The sequence below is a fragment of the Argopecten irradians genome, chromosome 2 (genome assembly GCF_041381155.1).
Source record: "Argopecten irradians isolate NY chromosome 2, Ai_NY, whole genome shotgun sequence".
Taxonomy (NCBI): domain Eukaryota; kingdom Metazoa; phylum Mollusca; class Bivalvia; order Pectinida; family Pectinidae; genus Argopecten; species Argopecten irradians.
The window spans coordinates 61,695,199-61,714,308 of NC_091135.1; the positions used below are offsets into that span (position 1 = coordinate 61,695,199).

The 19,110-nt window shown below is 39.7% G+C and overlaps 1 long non-coding RNA gene across 1 annotated transcript; it reads right to left on the bottom strand.

The window, feature by feature from the left end:
• Positions 1–2,620: 2,620 nt before the first annotated feature.
• On the bottom strand, positions 2,621–5,224 carry LOC138316170 (uncharacterized). The gene is made up of 2 exons (XR_011207601.1): positions 4,543–5,224; positions 2,621–3,521 (listed from the first exon to the last, which is right to left on the bottom strand). It is a non-coding gene; the product is annotated as an uncharacterized lncRNA (long non-coding RNA).
• Positions 5,225–19,110: the final 13,886 nt, after the last annotated feature.

Sequence of the window (19,110 nt, forward strand, 5' to 3'; positions counted from 1 at the left end):
CAAAACGAAAACAAACAAGCAAATCGTTGGGAGGAAGACACTATATAACTTCACAGTTTTCGTCTCATGACAAATTTGATGTAAATAAATTTATACAATTCAGATAATGAATATTACAGTATTGGAAAACCTCAACTGTATTTTATGCTATACGTACATTTAAAATAATTTACATGGCATTCCATAGATAAATACACACCTGACCATACGTCGATCTAGACCTTCATAAACATTTAAGGATTGAATCTTGCTTTGGTCGATTTCATGGGGTGATGAATTGAGTTGCTCTTTAAACAAATTGAATGAACTGCGAAGCAGTTCATGTTGAATTTGTTTCAAGAGCAACTCAATTCATCACCCCATGAAATCGACCAAAGCAAGATTCAGTCCTTATATTTCAATTCAATCTACTATTAGATTTTTGTTGATCTTTGTTTAAAAAATGTGATTTTCTGGGCTTGTGCAAGTCTACAATGAGAGACGTAAGAAAATTGTGCGTCATTAGAATACAATTAATTAAAAATAAATAGCGCAAATATTACAATTTGTCATACATTTATTTAGAAGCAACTTTATTATCAATGTAATCCAGATGAAACATAAAACATTTACAATAGATTTAGAAGTGATTGCAAAAATGGTCCGCCAAAAATGCGGAAGGATAATGTCTAGACTGTGTGATACGGTTGTTGCCCGCTTCGATTCAAAATGGAGAGTCACCGTAACGTGATGGGAACGGAAAGGTTCTAGTGGTTTATGTAGCCTTTAGCCTTGATACAAGTTAAACAACTGATTAAAGGTAAATCAACACTCATTGACTTTTATATAGTATTTCTTATCGCCGTTTAGGCTTCATCAGTTGTTTTGTAACTGAGACGTTCTAACGTAGATTCGACACACACAGTCACACAGGGACTTGGCACATTTTATTTTTCTTAGTAGGTAGGACCTAGGCAATGTTGCTGACTCGAACGATACACAAGAGTCAGTAAGACGAGTGTTAATAAAAATGCTTTTAAAATTGTAGAAATCTGTCCGTAATATTTGCACTTTTTTTAAAAAACCACCGCTGTTTAAATCTTTACCTGGGCCTAGTAGGAAGCTACATGTACGCCATCTTAGGCAAAAGTAGGTCTAGATGAAATATTTTCTTGCGCGAAAACCGATGTTAAGATACCCAAGTTCATACCCAAGTTCATGAGCAAATGAAACCGGATATTTTAAGTAGTTTCATTGAGTCGAACTTCAGTGAAAATTGAAATACATGTATTTAAACTTAAAACGTGTTAAAGTGAATAGTCGGGCAAAGGAAACCAGTCTAAATGCGTTCTTTGGCCTTCCAAAAGTCATTGTATACCATAATGATGGTCAAGTTCTGCTTACGGTGTCCAGTTTTGACCATTGAAATTTTGGGGAAGCCCCGTGTAAATTTAGCACAGTTCTAAATATAAATTCGCCAAACTCTTTGAAAACGAGGCTGCGTGGAAATGTCAACATGGACATGTGTTTCTCAGTCGTGTCGGTTTCGTTTCGTGTGATAAACCACTAATGCGGTATGCAAATTGTTGTTTTGAGATGATACACTTGATGCAAATGAAGTATTCTTACATTAATGACAATGCTTTGTAATCATTTTTCGATAAAAGCATCTTGTACATGGAAATAGACACAAATATTCGGCCGATGCAGAGATGGGGCCCCGGCAAGGGGCAATTATTGCAGCATCGCATTCGTCGTATTTTACATCAACCGAATCATGAAGGTTAAATACAAATAATCGTAACATAATTTCCCATTTAAACCACACGAAAACGTTCCATAGAACGTCCATGCATGTAGCTGTCAAAGATGTGAAAATAAATTAGCTCATACATAGATATTTTACAAGTACAATATATGTGTTCAATTATTCGTGTAGTTTTTTGCAGAGATTTAATTAAATTATCTATGTCTCTGGTTGTTTTTTTTTTTTTTGTAAACAATATTTGAGTTCTGGAGAGAGATGACATGAATGTCCAGCTGGAAGGAAAGAAACTTTTATGATGTATATGTATCGTACAATGTATATATGTAAACGTACATTCCATGTAGCTGCTATAGAATTACAACTAGGAAATTCTCTCAAACATTGATAATATTTAATTCTTTACATTCATGTAGGCCTATGCTGTGAGAATTAACACATCATATATATTTCCAGAAAACATATAGGCCTACATGTATGTTACTTTCCTTTTCTGTTGTTTCCTGTTCTTTTTTTGTGCTCTGGAGAAAAAAGATGATTGAGTTGAAGAAAAGTAATTAATTAAGAGAAATGTGTACCACAGTACTTTGTCTGTAGCCGAGGGGTTCTATACTGTTTTAATAGTCCAGTAATTAATAATTAAATTGAAAATTTCAAAATTAAGATGAAATTGTAAATTCCATTTTTGAATGAAGTGGTTCCCCTCCTTTGAGAGTACACAGTGTGTATACCCTTTTTGGTTTTTAGGAATAATACCTGAATAGGAACCTGAAATAACATGACAATCAATCAGGTATGTGTGTGTTGGGGGTTGGTGGGGGGGGGCTAAAAGACAGAAGAATCATGAGGTTGGGAAGTTGTAACTTGAGTGGGGGGTTGAAATATAGAATAGCTACAGATAACTGGAAGTGGAAGGGTGCTTTATCATTGATCTGGTCATTGCATATTTGGGGTTTACATAGCTTTTTTTTGGTTATTTAGTCTCATTGATTTTGGAGCAACTTTGAATCCATATGGTACTGTATATCTTTCTTTTTTCCATGTGTAGCTATTTCTTCTGTATTTCACCCTTCGCCCAAGTCACAACTTCCCAATAGGTACCACTTTTTTGTTTAGAACTCAAATCAAAGACAGCTGTACATAGTACTACATACTACATTTTAGTCTATGTGTTTGTAATCACTGTTACTACAGTATTAATACATAAATGGTCTATGTACAAGTTACACATAGACAATAAATGTGAAATTTGGTTCAGACAAAAAGATTTTTAACATTTCAGATAACTTGCTAGTTTTATGGTTTTATTTATATGTTGAGTCTACTCTCTTGTAAAGTAGAATTTAGAAATCCTAAGACAATTGTATCTATATTGCTATATGTAAAAAAAATCCTTATATCTTAAAAGTAATTGAAAAGCTATCTCACAAGCCCTGACAAACAAATGGGCAGGCATATGGATGCAAGAATTATAATCACTGGATCTAGAGGACTAATATAAACAAATATTTCTACAAAGTTACACAATGAAAAAGTATTGCATCATAATTTTATTTAATGATTACAGTTGAAAGGAACATTTAATAAATTAATACTGTTTAAATGTTCTGTTCATGATCTTCTAGGTCCATATTGGAAAAGTTTATTTTCAAGAGCACTCAAATCAACATTCTTCAGTCTTCATATGATGCTAATTGTATGTATATGTATACATACACTTGTATACAGGTCCAAGGGATGAACTTTCTGTACTCATGTCACTATGCATGCATGGTGCCTGAAAAAAAGAACCAACAATTTTTTATATCTGTTGAATGTGACTAAAATTGAAATGATTAATTTCAAATATATATAAATGAATAAATGTAGGTTCATTCTACAGGTTTTTTTTTTATTTTAGAGAAAACATTTTATAAGTTGTGAATGTGTCACTGATGCATTTGATAGAATCAAATATTGTTTCAAAAAAGATACAAAATTCATTATCTATAGTTCCAACAAAAATTCAGAATAATTATAAATGATACATGGCTGCAGTACATTTCAACTCTGTAAAGTTTGTCATATACACATGTACAAACACTATTTATTATTATGACCAGAAATAATACTGTATGTGTCCTCCAAATATATCTAAAGAACAAGCTAAAACCTACATGTACATATGTATATGTGTATATCAGAACATATACAATACAATTTTACCAATTAACCTACAATGTAACACTACCAGAACATGTACAGAACAAAAATTTACAAATTAAAAATCTATAAATATTTACATCAGAACTGTATGAATTGACCGGTAGCATAATATTATAGATTAATTGAAACAAATCTTAGCTTGATAATGCACTAGCGGTTACATTCTAACTGTACATGCATTACAACGGTACATTTTATAAATATACAGGGCATTCATTACCCCTAAAGAGGCCCCACTAAAGAACCGCTATTTACCCCAGGGTTACGTTTTACGCGATTGGGGAACAGGTATGAAACATGTGACCATATGTGACCACTCATTTATGAAAAAATACTGCTAGGGACTATTTACATAATGATCAAAATACGAAGACTCACTCACTATCAGCTGAGCAGGGAGTACCGGGTAGTAGGCCTAGGTACGTACAGTAGCGGTCCGGAGCCGCGTGCTCGTTTGAACCACAGGGCCTTGTTACTATTGATGATATATATAAGATAGGTCACGTCTATTTACATACATTACACAAGGGAAGAAGCTCCGCCATTGGGCTGGCTAGGGGCGCCAATTTCAAACGAATATTAACAACACTTACTTTTGTTATTTCTTCGTCGAAACTGTTGCTATTGTTTCATTATATGTTCTAGTTTTTGTATCCACAGTAGTTTCGTGTTCGTTCTAAGATCTTAACCGCATTTTAGAGCAATTTTGGCGAGAGGTTACAAAAATCCCGCCCTGTCCAGCTTCCATTGGACCGGAAGTTGCGCAATATCGTTCGGACGTTTCTAGACTGTACCATTCTGAAGTAATATGAATGCCGATGCACATGGAAAGACTAGTTCCGCAGCGAATATATATTTGGCGCAATATCTTGAAAAGCAATGTATGATATTGTATCTTGGTAAGTTTTCGATGTTTTAAGCGTTGAATTAATTGATACAAATTGTCAGAATTCTTTATGACATGAAAGGGACCTTATGGTCTCGTGTACGTTTAGTACCAATGATATTGCGCAACTTCCGGTCCAATGGAAGCTGGACAGGGCGGGATTTTTGTAACCTCTCGCCAAAATTGCTCTAAAATGCGGTTAAGATCTTAGAACGAACACGAAACTACTGTGGATACAAAAACTAGAACATATAATGAAACAATAGCAACAGTTTCGACGAAGAAATAACAAAAGTAAGTGTTGTTAATATTCGTTTGAAATTGGCGCCCCTAGCCAGCCCAATGGCGGAGCTTCTTCCCTTGTGTAATGTATGTAAATAGACGTGACCTATCTTATATATATCATCAATGTAACTGATTCTAGTACCCTGTACCCTGTACCCTGTACCCTCTACCCTGTACCCTGTACCCTGTACCCTGTACCCTGTACCCCCTACCCACTACATGAGTTGCTATTACGGACTATCGGCTTGCGCATGCGCGGGTTATGACGCCTTAGATGTTCGAGTGAATTACAATAGATTATGAAGGAATCTTATTACTTGATATAAAAGCAATTTTTCAATTACTTTCATACCAATGGCAGTCGGTAAATTTATTCCGAGTCATACTTGCATACCTTGTACCCTGTACCCTGTACCCTGTACCCTCTACCCTCTACCCTCTACCCTGTACCCCCTACCCACTACATGAGTTGCTATTACGGACTATCGGCTTGCGCATGCGCGGGTTATGACGCCTTAGATGTTCGAGTGAATTACAATAGATTATGAAGAAATCTTATTACTTGATATAAAAGCAATTTTTCAATTACTTTCATACCAATGGCAGTCGGTAAATTTATTCCGAGTCATACTTGCATACCTTGTACCCTGTACCCTGTACCCTGTACCCTGTACCCTGTACCCTCTACCCTGTACCCCCTACCCACTACATGAGTTGCTATTACGGACTATCGGCTTGCGCATGCGCGGGTTATGACGCCTTAGATGTTCGAGTGAATTACAATAGATTATGAAGAAATCTTATTACTTGATATAAAAGCAATTTTTCAATTACTTTCATACCAATGGCAGTCGGTAAATTAATTCCGAGTCATACTTGCATACCTTGTACCCTGTACCCTGTACCCTGTACCCTCTACCCTGTACCCTGTACCCTGTACCCTGTACCCTGTACCCTGTACCCTGTACCCTGTACCCCCTACCCACTACATGAGTTGCTATTACGGACTATCGGCTTGCGCATGCGCGGGTTATGACGCCTTAGATGTTCGAGTGAATTACAATAGATTATGAAGGAATCTTATTACTTGATATAAAAGCAATTTTTCAATTACTTTCATACCAATGGCAGTCGGTAAATTTATTCCGAGTCATACTTGCATACCTTGTACCCTGTACCCTGTACCCTGTACCCTGTACCCTGTACCCTGTACCCTGTACCCTGTACCCCCTACCCACTACATGAGTTGCTATTACGGACTATCGGCTTGCGCATGCGCGGGTTATGACGCCTTAGATGTTCGAGTGAATTACAATAGATTATGAAGAAATCTTATTACTTGATATAAAAGCAATTTTTCAATTACTTTCATACCAATGGCAGTCGGTAAATTTATTCCGAGTCATACTTGCATACCTTGTACCTGTACCCTGTACCCTGTACCCTGTACCCTGTACCCTCTACCCTGTACCCTGTACCCGTACCCTGTACCCTGTACCCCCTACCCACTACATGAGTTGCTATTACGGACTATCGGCTTGCGCATGCGCGGGTTATGACGCCTTAGATGTTCGAGTGAATTACAATAGATTATGAAGGAATCTTATTACTTGATATAAAAGCAATTTTTCAATTACTTTCATACCAATGGCAGTCGGTAAATTTATTCCGAGTCATACTTGCATACCTTGTACCCTGTACCCTGTACCCTGTACCCTGTACCCTGTACCCTCTACCCTGTACCCTGTACCCTGTACCCTGTACCCTGTACCCCCTACCCACTACATGAGTTGCTATTACGGACTATCGGCTTGCGCATGCGCGGGTTATGACGCCTTAGATGTTCGAGTGAATTACAATAGATTATGAAGGAATCTTATTACTTGATATAAAAGCAATTTTTCAATTACTTTCATACCAATGGCAGTCGGTAAATTTATTCCGAGTCATACTTGCATACCTTGTACCCTGTACCCTGTACCCTGTACCCTGTACCCTGTACCCTGTACCCTCTACCCTGTACCCTGTACCCTGTACCCTGTACCCCCTACCCACTACATGAGTTGCTATTACGGACTATCGGCTTGCGCATGCGCGGGTTATGACGCCTTAGATGTTCGAGTGAATTACAATAGATTATGAAGGAATCTTATTACTTGATATAAAAGCAATTTTTCAATTACTTTCATACCAATGGCAGTCGGTAAATTTATTCCGAGTCATACTTGCATACCTTGTACCCTGTACCCTGTACCCTGTACCCTGTACCCTGTACCCTGTACCCTGTACCCTGTACCCTGTACCCTGTACCCTGTACCCTCTACCCTGTACCCCCTACCCACTACATGAGTTGCTATTACGGACTATCGGCTTGCGCATGCGCGGGTTATGACGCCTTAGATGTTCGAGTGAATTACAATAGATTATGAAGGAATCTTATTACTTGATATAAAAGCAATTTTTCAATTACTTTCATACCAATGGCAGTCGGTAATTTTATTCCGAGTCATACTTGCATACCTTGTACCCTGTACCCTGTACCCTGTACCCTGTACCCCCTACCCACTTCATGAGTTGCTATTACGGACTATCGGCTTGCGCATGCGCGGGTTATGACACCTTAGATGTTCGAGTGAATTACAATAGATTATAAAGGAATCGTTTCAAGGAACATCTTATTAAGCAAAATCAAGATATTTCTCAATTACTTTCCTGACAATGGCAGTCAGTCATTAGATGTATTGTCATGTTGTATAGCACGAGTTGGAAGGGGTGACCGCATTTTGATGTTGATCGAAAATTAAATACGGCTGCCGTAACGTCATACCGCAAAAGTTTGAAATAGCTATAAATAAAAAAAATGATTGAGATACAGGAAAAATGTTCATGATGAATGTAAATAGTATTAAAGACTTACTTTTTTTCTAATATATCGTTATTAGATCAAATAAAAAAGTTCGCTATCGGGTCAAAGTTCACCTTTTTTCATTTTTGAAAAATGTAGCCTGTATGCGGGGCAACTTCACCCAATATACGTTTATACACGCATGCGAGCGTCATTGATGTTTCAATACCAATACTGCTGTATTTAGCACTTTGCTTGTTAAATTCATCGAAGACAGCAAATAATAAAAACATGCTTTATTTGACTTAATATCATTAATTACAATGGTACATAGGTACATGTAATATGTAATATTGCTCTCACATCTTCAAACTCAAGAACATGTAATCATTAACGGATGACGAAACGTCCGCAATGCACTTTCCCAATTTAGCATTTACATTAACTTTGTCAAAATTACACCATGCACGCATTTTTACACAGATTCAAAATCACCATATTCTATATCCATACAGTTACAAGCTTAAAGATATAATGTAATGATCTACAGAATGTTAAATCAAATACATTGCACAACTTTTATTGTATGTCGTTCAGCAGGTAAATATATTTTCGCGACTGTATATGTTACAATTTACATTTGTTAAGAAAGATTTAGCTCTTGCAATATGTATTTTGAACAACAAGAGGCCCATGGACCTTAACAGGAATGTGACAAGATGTTTTAAAGTTTTCCCTGGGGGTCAATCATGGAGGACGATATGTGTATAGCGTGAAACTGCCATTGCATACTGATAGTTTAAATAAAGTATGTGCTAATTCGAGATGCAATTATAATAAACTATGCTCAAAAGTGTTCATGTATTTTACATATCCTTTAAAAAATAACAACCTTATTCTATGAAAGGCAATAGGAGTGTAGGTCTAGAAAATATTCCGAAATAAACCAAAGTAGCTTTGTAAATTGGTTATAAAACAAAAATATTTTCAAAGCTTTTTAAAGGCCAACACTTCTTGGAATAACTTGAATTGTTTGGTAATTTAACTAACTTCAAAATCAAATGTTTTGAAATTAACCAAATTAGATGTGTACATTGATAATGAAACAACAAGTTATACAAAGCTTCTTTAAGGCCAACATTTCTTGGAATAAATACAATTATTAAATAATCTAAACAAACCACAAAACCAAATGTTTTGATAAAGTATGTGAAACAAACATTAAATCTTGATACAAGTATGCATAACCACATGACATAATCTCTCACTTTTATTATTATTCCATATGCAATTCTTATTGCAAAGTTATCAAAATATCATATGTATTTAGTAAATATAAAGGTATGTTGTAGAATATGTCCTATAAACATTTTCTTATACATGTTTTATGTACATCCAACTAAAACGTGTGAGGCCCATTATATAAGTATACCTCTTATAATAATATTATAGCAAGGAATGACTACAGGGATCTGAGAAACAATTACAGATTATAGTTATATTTGAACCACTGGAGTGTCCATATGTAATTGTGGAAGATTTAAATTCGTTAAAGCATGCTCTAGATGTTGCATAGTAATCTATGATAAACATTTACAGCATGGTTTTGAAGATTGTTTTATCTAGACCAGAAATACTTCAAACAAGAAGTGCAGTCCTATGACATAATGTTTTTTCAATGTGGTAATTTTAGTGAATGTGGTATCAATCATGGATTTTAATAACTGCACTGCTTGAGCTGCCTTCTTTCACATTAAACCAATTTTAATCATTAGTGATTAGAACACCTTTAGATGTGCTTTTAAGATGGCACCATGGCGGTTATTTTAATTTCAGATTGTACTGTAAATATAGCAACACTGGGTCTATGTTATATCAGGATCATTCCAGGCAAGCTTGAGAAGAGGTTCAAAATACGTTTTCAAAATGGTGGCCATCCTGGCTTTAGTATAAATCGAAAACAATAACACTACTTGGTCATGACCAGGTCAGGATTTCAGGCAAAGTTTAGCTTAATGAGAAAAAAAAAGTATAAAAAAAGATATGATAACTCACAACTAAGCATTCAAAAATTAAAATCTAAGTATTGATCAGACTATACAATTATAACAAAAACCGACACACACAACCCATGTTTACATTATACTTGTCGCACAGTATCTTCAGAACAGAACCATCGTCAGTAACCAATGTAATTAGCCTATACTATGTACGTTGCCGTCTGGTTCCGGGTGTAAACGGAGCACGATATATCACTACGATAAGTTTGGTTAGTAATGGAATGTATTCGTTCGAAAAATTATATCCTGGAAAAAGAGGTCCATGTGTATTAACGGTAATCTTATTTTTGACACAAAACACAGAGAGACTATAGTTGAACTGTGACCTCAACTGAAGGTAAAGGTCATTGATTTGAACACATTTGGTAGCCCGTCCTCTATCATGCTACATAGGAAATGAAATATCTCTATGGCTCTTACATATTGACAAGAAGTCGTTTTAAAAAACCTTTTCGACCCTTGTGCTTCGAATGAAGGTCAAGGTCATTTATTTGAACATATTTTTAATGGAAAAATTATCCACGGTGGACTGCACACGTCGATTGATGACGCATTGCCTACATTGCCTAAAAACGCGACTTTGTTCCCAAATAAATATGCAAAACTTCTGACAAAAAAGACACTAAAAGTTAAATTTGAGGAAGCTAGACCTTTTCAGTACTTTCTGACAAAGTGGCAAAATTCAAGATGGCTGCTAATCAGTCTTATTGTTTACTTTTAATATTCAAAATATAATTCAATGTCTTGGGACAAATATAAACCCTAAATTTGAAATTTCAGAAAGATGGCTTTATAATGTTTTTAAGAAAAAGCAGTAACAAACTCCTACTATCAAAATTCAAGATGGCCAACTACCGGCCTTCTTGTCCGATTCTTCCAAAATTGCAATATGCAATATTGCCTATTAGAGCGGACTGAAGGGTGGACAGGAGACCACGGACTGAAGGGTGGACGGGAGACCCTGGACTGAAGGGTAGACTGGAGACCACGGATTGAAAGGTGGAGGGGAGACCACGGACTGAAGGGTGGACAGGAGACCCTGGACTGAAGGATAGACGGGATACCACGGACTGAAAGGTGGAAGGGGGACCACGGACTCAAGGGTGGACGGGAGACCCTGGACTGAAGGATAGACGGGAGACCACGGACATAATGGTGGACGGGAGACCACAGACATAATGGTGGACGGAAGACCACGGACTGAAGGGTGGACAGGGGACCACGGACTGAAGGGTGGACAGGGGACCACGGACTGAAGGGTGGACAGGAGACCACGGACTGAAGGGTGGACAGGAGACCCTGGACTGAAGGGTGGACGGGAGACCCTGGACTGAAGGGTAGACTGGAGACCACGGACTGAAAGGTGGACGGGAGACCCTGGACTGAAGGATGGACAGGAGACCCTGGACTGAAGGATAGACGGGATACCACGGACTGAAGGGTGGACAGGAGACCACGGACTGAAGGGTGGACGGGAGACCCTGGACTGAAGGGTAGACTGGAGACCACGGACTCAAAGGTGGACGGGAGACCCTGGACTGAAGGATGGACAGGAGACCCTGGACTGAAGGATAGACGGGATACCACGGACTGAAGGGTGGACAGGAGACCACGGACTCAAGGGTGGACGGGAGACCCTGGACTGAAGGATAGACGGGAGACCACGGACATAATGGTGGACGGGAGACCACAGACATAATGGTGGACGGAAGACCACGGACTTAATGGTGGACGGGAGACCGAGGACTGAAGGATGGACGGGAGATCACAGACTGAAGGGTGGACGGGAGACCACGGACTGAAGGATGGACGGGAGACCACGGACTGAAGGGTGGACGGGAGACCCTGGACTGAAGGGTAGACTGGAGACCACGGATTGAAAGGTGGAGGGGAGACCACGGACTGAAGGGTGGACAGGAGACCCTGGACTGAAGGATAGACGGGATACCACGGACTGAAAGGTGGAAGGGGGACCACGGACTCAAGGGTGGACGGGAGACCCTGGACTGAAGGATAGACGGGAGACCACGGACATAATGGTGGACGGGAGACCACAGACATAATGGTGGACGGAAGACCACGGACTGAAGGGTGGACAGGGGACCACGGACTGAAGGGTGGACAGGGGACCACGGACTGAAGGGTGGACAGGAGACCACGGACTGAAGGGTGGACAGGAGACCCTGGACTGAAGGGTGGACGGGAGACCCTGGACTGAAGGGTAGACTGGAGACCACGGACTCAAAGGTGGACGGGAGACCCTGGACTGAAGGATGGACAGGAGACCCTGGACTGAAGGATAGACGGGATACCACGGACTGAAGGGTGGACAGGAGACCACGGACTGAAGGGTGGACGGGAGACCCTGGACTGAAGGGTAGACTGGAGACCACGGACTCAAAGGTGGACGGGAGACCCTGGACTGAAGGATGGACAGGAGACCCTGGACTGAAGGATAGACGGGATACCACGGACTGAAGGGTGGACAGGAGACCACGGACTCAAGGGTGGACGGGAGACCCTGGACTGAAGGATAGACGGGAGACCACGGACATAATGGTGGACGGGAGACCACAGACATAATGGTGGACGGAAGACCACGGACTTAATGGTGGACGGGAGACCGAGGACTGAAGGATGGACGGGAGATCACAGACTGAAGGGTGGACGGGAGACCACGGACTGAAGGATGGACGGGAGACCACGGACTGAAGGATGGACGGGAGACCACGGACTGAAGGATGGACGGGAGACCACAGACTGAAGGATGGACGGGAGACCACGGACTCAATGGTGGACGGGAGACCACAGACTCAAGGGTGGACGGGAGACCACGGACTTAATGGTGGACGGGAGACCGAGGACTGAAGGATGGACGGAGACCACGGACTGAAGGATGGACGGGAGACCACGAACTCAAGGGTGGACGGGAGACCATGGACTGAAGGGTGGACGGGAGATCACGGACATAATGGTGGACGGAAGACCACGGACTCATGTGTAGACGGGAGACCACGGACTGAAGGATGGACGGGAGAACACGGACTTAATGGTGGACGGGAGACCACGGACTGAAGGATGGACGGGAGACCACGGAATCATGTGTGGACGGGAGACCACGGAATCATGTGTGGACGGGAGACCACTGACTAAAGGGTGGACGGAAGACCACGGACTGAAAGGTGGACGGGAGACCACGGACTGAAGGATGGACGGGAGACCACGGAATCATGTGTGGACGGGAGACCACGGAATCATGTGTGGACGGGAGACCACTGACTCAAGGGTGGACGGAAGACCACGGACTGAAAGGTGGACGGGAGACCACGGACTGAAGGTGGACTACCTGATGACATATTTTATACTTACGATTCCATTGATTTTCCAATGGGTTTTTTCTAAATCAATACGAAACGTCGACGTCTCTATTGTGACGTCATGATAACGTCGAGTTTTCACGCCATTCTCGAATTTTCTTCAAAATAGTACGAAGAAAAAGAACCTACCAATCAAATAGTAGAATTTAGTAGTATAAAAACAATTAAAAAGTAATTATAAAAACATGCATACAAATTGAGGGTAGGTATATTTGTTGGGCTTTTTTTCCAATCACAATATTTGTTGCTTTTCGAAACATTTATATTTAATTTCTCTTCGTTTTCATAGCTAAACTGGCTTTCTGATTGGTCAATACGTTTTTGAATCCGAGAATGGCGCGAAACCCCGACGTTATCGTGACGTCACAAAGACATTGCGTATTGATTCGGAAAAATGAATCCCTTAAAAAATCACTGATTCACACAGTTTGCAAACAAATTGTTTTTCAAACCCAATACATGTAATATCTAAATAAACATTAATGCTTAAATATTAACAATTAAAACCACTTGAACAACACTCAAATGTCACAACCAACCTTTCGACAAGGTTTGAACAAAATTTCCTTCAGCAGAGAAGTCTAACAAATCTAACAGGAGACAAAAACAGCAAAGTTCATTGTGCCTTGAAAGCTGGTCCCTGCTTTAATGGACTCACTTAATCCGTCGTACTCGTACCAGGATCCCGCAAATTTGATCTTGGCAATGAAATGGGACCTCCTACAGATAGTTACAGCAAAAAGTGCATAACTGGAACAAAAAAGATGAAAACTACTTTTTAATGCGAGTTTATGTACATGTATACCAACAAGTAAAACCTACACTAAATAGAGTCATCTGAGATAATTAATACAGAAAATTAATTTTAAACCATACCCTTTTTGTTGATGCGTTTCGTTTTACATCTTACAATGAATGAAGGCTATGCTTTGGTGGCGGATTATCGCCTAAGTGACATAAATTTATAGTCAGGCGAATATCGGACAAAGTCAAATTGATTAGTTTGTGACAATATAGCGATTTGGAACGTTTAAATTTTAGGTAAATTTGAATAAATAGTACATTGTAGCGGAATGGAATATTGTTTTCTACTGTTCAGATAGAAATATAATATAATTGAATATTCTCCTCCAGATTTTCAGTATTGTCAAACCATTTAGTACAATATATACTATTTTTCATCATAACTTCATTAAATGTGTATTCAATTGATACGATTAATGGTCCTTACCTCTTCTCTTGCACAGTCAGTCTTTGATCGATGTCGTTGATGGTCAAATTTCGCACACGGGATAGGAATGACACGTCAATAACCAATATTTCTGGGGCCCTGTCTTTGAATCGCCTTTGCGTGAAAGATCTTGTGCCTTTGCAGATTTTGTTCCTCCTTCAATCAATACAATCAATAAGAATTGATTTAAAGGAGGAGTGTCAATTTGGGCCCTCTGGTTGGCATGACCGATAAGCATTATTTTTTGTTTACAGATACCCGGGGTTTAGGACATCATGATATGAAATATGATTAAGGTCAGGTCGGAGTCCGTTGTGAGTTATGGGGGGTTAAACAGGATGGATAATTTTCGGTTTTGTCCAGTTTTGTTGGAACCAAATGATATTTTTGAATGATTTTACATGCATTTATATGTTAAAAATAAAACTTTTTTTGAAAATAAAACTTAAGTGTCAAAATATAGGTCACAGTGATCTAATTTTGTAAAATGTCAATTTTGTAAGAATACTGTTCATCTGGTGCCATAATTTACCAGAAAAAAATGTTATATATATATTATAATAGATTATATTGAGCAATATATATATATAATTTGCATATTATAAACTTAGGCATAGAGTATTGGGGATGGGATGAGATTGGGTAGGGGGTACAGGGTAGAGGGTACAGGGTACAAGGTATGCAAGTATGACTCGGAATAAATTTACCGACTGCCATTGGTATGAAAGTAATTGAAAAATTGCTTTTATATCAAGTAATAAGATTCCATCATAATCTATTGTAATTCACTCGAACATCTTAGGCGTCTTAACCTGCGCAGGCGCAAGCCGATAGTCCGTAATAGCAACTCATGTAGTGGGTAGGGGGTACAGGGTAGAGGGTACAGGGTAGAGGGTACAGGGTAGAGGGTAGAGGGTAGAGGGTACAGGGTACAAGGTATGCAAGTATGACTCGGAATAAATTTACCGACTGCCATTGGTATGAAAGTAATTGAAAAATTGCTTTTATATCAAGTAATAAGATTCCTTCATAATCTATTGTAATTCACTCGAACATCTAAGGCGTCATAACCCGCGCATGCGCAAGCCGATAGTCCGTAATAGCAACTCATGTAGTGGGTAGGGGGTACAGGGTAGAGGGTACAGGGTAGAGGGTACAGGGTAGAGGGTACAGGGTACAGGGTACAGGGTACAGGGTACAGGGTACAGGGTACAGGGTACAGGGTACAGGGTACAGGGTACAGGGTACAGGGTACAAGGTATGCAAGTATGACTCGGAATAAATTTACCGACTGCCATTGGTATGAAAGTAATTGAAAAATTGCTTTTATATCAAGTAATAAGATTTCTTCATAATCTATTGTAATTCACTCGAACATCTAAGGCGTCATAACCCGCGCATGCGCAAGCCGATAGTCCGTAATAGCAACTCATGTAGTGGGTAGGGGGTACAGGGTAGAGGGTACAGGGTACAGGGTACAGGGTACAGGGTACAGGGTACAGGGTACAGGGTACAAGGTATGCAAGTATGACTCGGAATAAATTTACCGACTGCCATTGGTATGAAAGTAATTGAAAAATTGCTTTTATATCAAGTAATAAGATTCCTTCATAATCTATTGTAATTCACTCGAACATCTAAGGCGTCATAACCCGCGCATGCGCAAGCCGATAGTCCGTAATAGCAACTCATGTAGTGGGTAGGGGGTACAGGGTAGAGGGTACAGGGTACAGGGTAGAGGGTACAGGGTACAGGGTACAGGGTACAAGGTATGCAAGTATGACTCGGAATAAATTTACCGACTGCCATTGGTATGAAAGTAATTGAAAAATTGCTTTTATATCAAGTAATAAGATTCCTTCATAATCTATTGTAATTCACTCGAACATCTAAGGCGTCATAACCCGCGCATGCGCAAGCCGATAGTCCGTAATAGCAACTCATGTAGTGGGTAGGGGGTACAGGGTACAGGGTACAGGGTACAGGGTACAGGGTACAGGGTACAGGGTACAGGGTACAGGGTAGAAGGTACAGGGTACAGGGTACAGGGTACAAGGTATGCAAGTATGACTCGGAATAAATTTACCGACTGCCATTGGTATGAAAGTAATTGAAAAATTGCTTTTATATCAAGTAATAAGATTTCTTCATAATCTATTGTAATTCACTCGAACATCTAAGGCGTCATAACCCGCGCATGCGCAAGCCGATAGTCCGTAATAGCAACTCATGTAGTGGGTAGGGGGTACAGGGTAGAGGGTAGAGGGTACAGGGTAGAGGGTACAGGGTACAGGGTACAGGGTACAGGGTACAAGGTATGCAAGTATGACTCGGAATAAATTTACCGACTGCCATTGGTATGAAAGTAATTGAAAAATTGCTTTTATATCAAGTAATAAGATTTCTTCATAATCTATTGTAATTCACTCGAACATCTAAGGCGTCATAACCCGCGCATGCGCAAGCCGATAGTCCGTAATAGCAACTCATGTAGTGGGTAGGGGGTACAGGGTAGAGGGTACAGGGTAGAGGGTACAGGGTAGAGGGTACAGGGTAGAGGGTACAGGGTACAGGGTAGAAGGTACAGGGTACAGGGTACAGGGTACAGGGTACAAGGTATGCAAGTATGACTCGGAATAAATTTACCGACTGCCATTGGTATGAAAGTAATTGAAAAATTGCTTTTATATCAAGTAATAAGATTTCTTCATAATCTATTGTAATTCACTCGAACATCTAAGGCGTCATAACCCGCGCATGCGCAAGCCGATAGTCCGTAATAGCAACTCATGTAGTGGGTAGGGGGTACAGGGTAGAGGGTACAGGGTAGAGGGTACAGGGTACAGGGTACAGGGTACAAGGTATGCAAGTATGACTCGGAATAAATTTACCGACTGCCATTGGTATGAAAGTAATTGAAAAATTGCTTTTATATCAAGTAATAAGATTCCTTCATAATCTATTGTAATTCACTCGAACATCTAAGGCGTCATAACCCGCGCATGCGCAAGCCGATAGTCCGTAATAGCAACTCATGTAGTGGGTAGGGGGTACAGGGTAGAGGGTACAGGGTAGAGGGTACAGGGTACAGGGTACAGGGTAGAGGGTAGAGGGTACAGGGTACAGGGTACAGGGTACAGGGTAGAGGGTAGAGGGTACAGGGTACAGGGTAGAGGGTACAGGGTACAGGGTACAGGGTACAGGGTACAGGGTACTAGAATCAGTTCCATATATCATCAATAGTAACGAGGCCCTGTGTTTGAACTGTTCTCTTCACTATAACAAGTTGTATTAACACTGTCCATGCGTTGTAATGTTTACCGAGTCAGTTGTTGGGATTGTCGCTGCTCCATCGCCTTTCCTTTCGCATTTTAGGTGAGTCAGTTGGTTGTTTTGGCGGAAACATTTTGGTTCAAAACTACGGTAGCCATGTTTTGTTTACTACGGAGAGTGGTGGGTGTTGCGCATGCGTTAAGGTTGAACTGCACTCATAGCCGGCCGGGAGGACTTTTAGGATTCCCATAGATATTATTATTTTCTTCGCATGTACAGCGATTTTGACGGAAAGTTTTATTTTTCTAATTCATAAGAAATTATACCGGATATATTAATACCATTTTTACCGATTTTACAGTCACTTGCCCGACTATTCGCTTTAAGTTTGTAATATATGTATATATATTCTGTAATGTTACATCTATAGTGAGAGGGCTTCATATCAGATGAAATACAAGTTACAAAAGCATATATTGCACGATGATTAATATCTTATATGTAAAGTACCGTAATGAATGCAATTTTAGAATTAATTTAAGGAAGTGTATGTTATCAATCTTCGCAATATATATACTAAATATTGTTGTACATGTTTATAATTTGCCCATCGTTGACAATGGATTTCACTAGTCATCAATTCATTTTTTTTTTAATTTCTAATTCGTTATGAAATTCTAGATACTAGAACATAAAATGCAACGCTATAATTGAAATTATTTATAAAACATCGACATACAGATGTAAAAGGGGAAAAACCCTGATCATTCAAACGAATGTTTTTCGATGACAATTAGTCTATACGTAGGTCTAGAGAGGTGGACACGGTAGATCTAGAGTTTAACGGTCTAACGGTATGGCAGAAATTTTCCAGACAGAAATCTTTAAAAATACTCACTGTATATTTTATTGTTTGCACAGTTCTTTTGCTATTTTTGTTCTTTTGTAAATTCGTCGGCATTCAAGTCTCCAAACCGTGACATTTGTGTTTTGCAAAATGCCTTTCGCACACAGCTTGTTTGCCAGTGAACAGGGCAAATAGCGACAGTGACGTCATTTTCGTCAATATGACGTACTGTACGTAACAAGAAACGTGCCAAACAATAGTCCCGTGGGAAACCATAGTACCGGTACCATATATGGCGAAATAGTGTCCGGGGACTGAGGCTATGAAAACGCGAGAAAAAGTCACGTTTTGAACTAA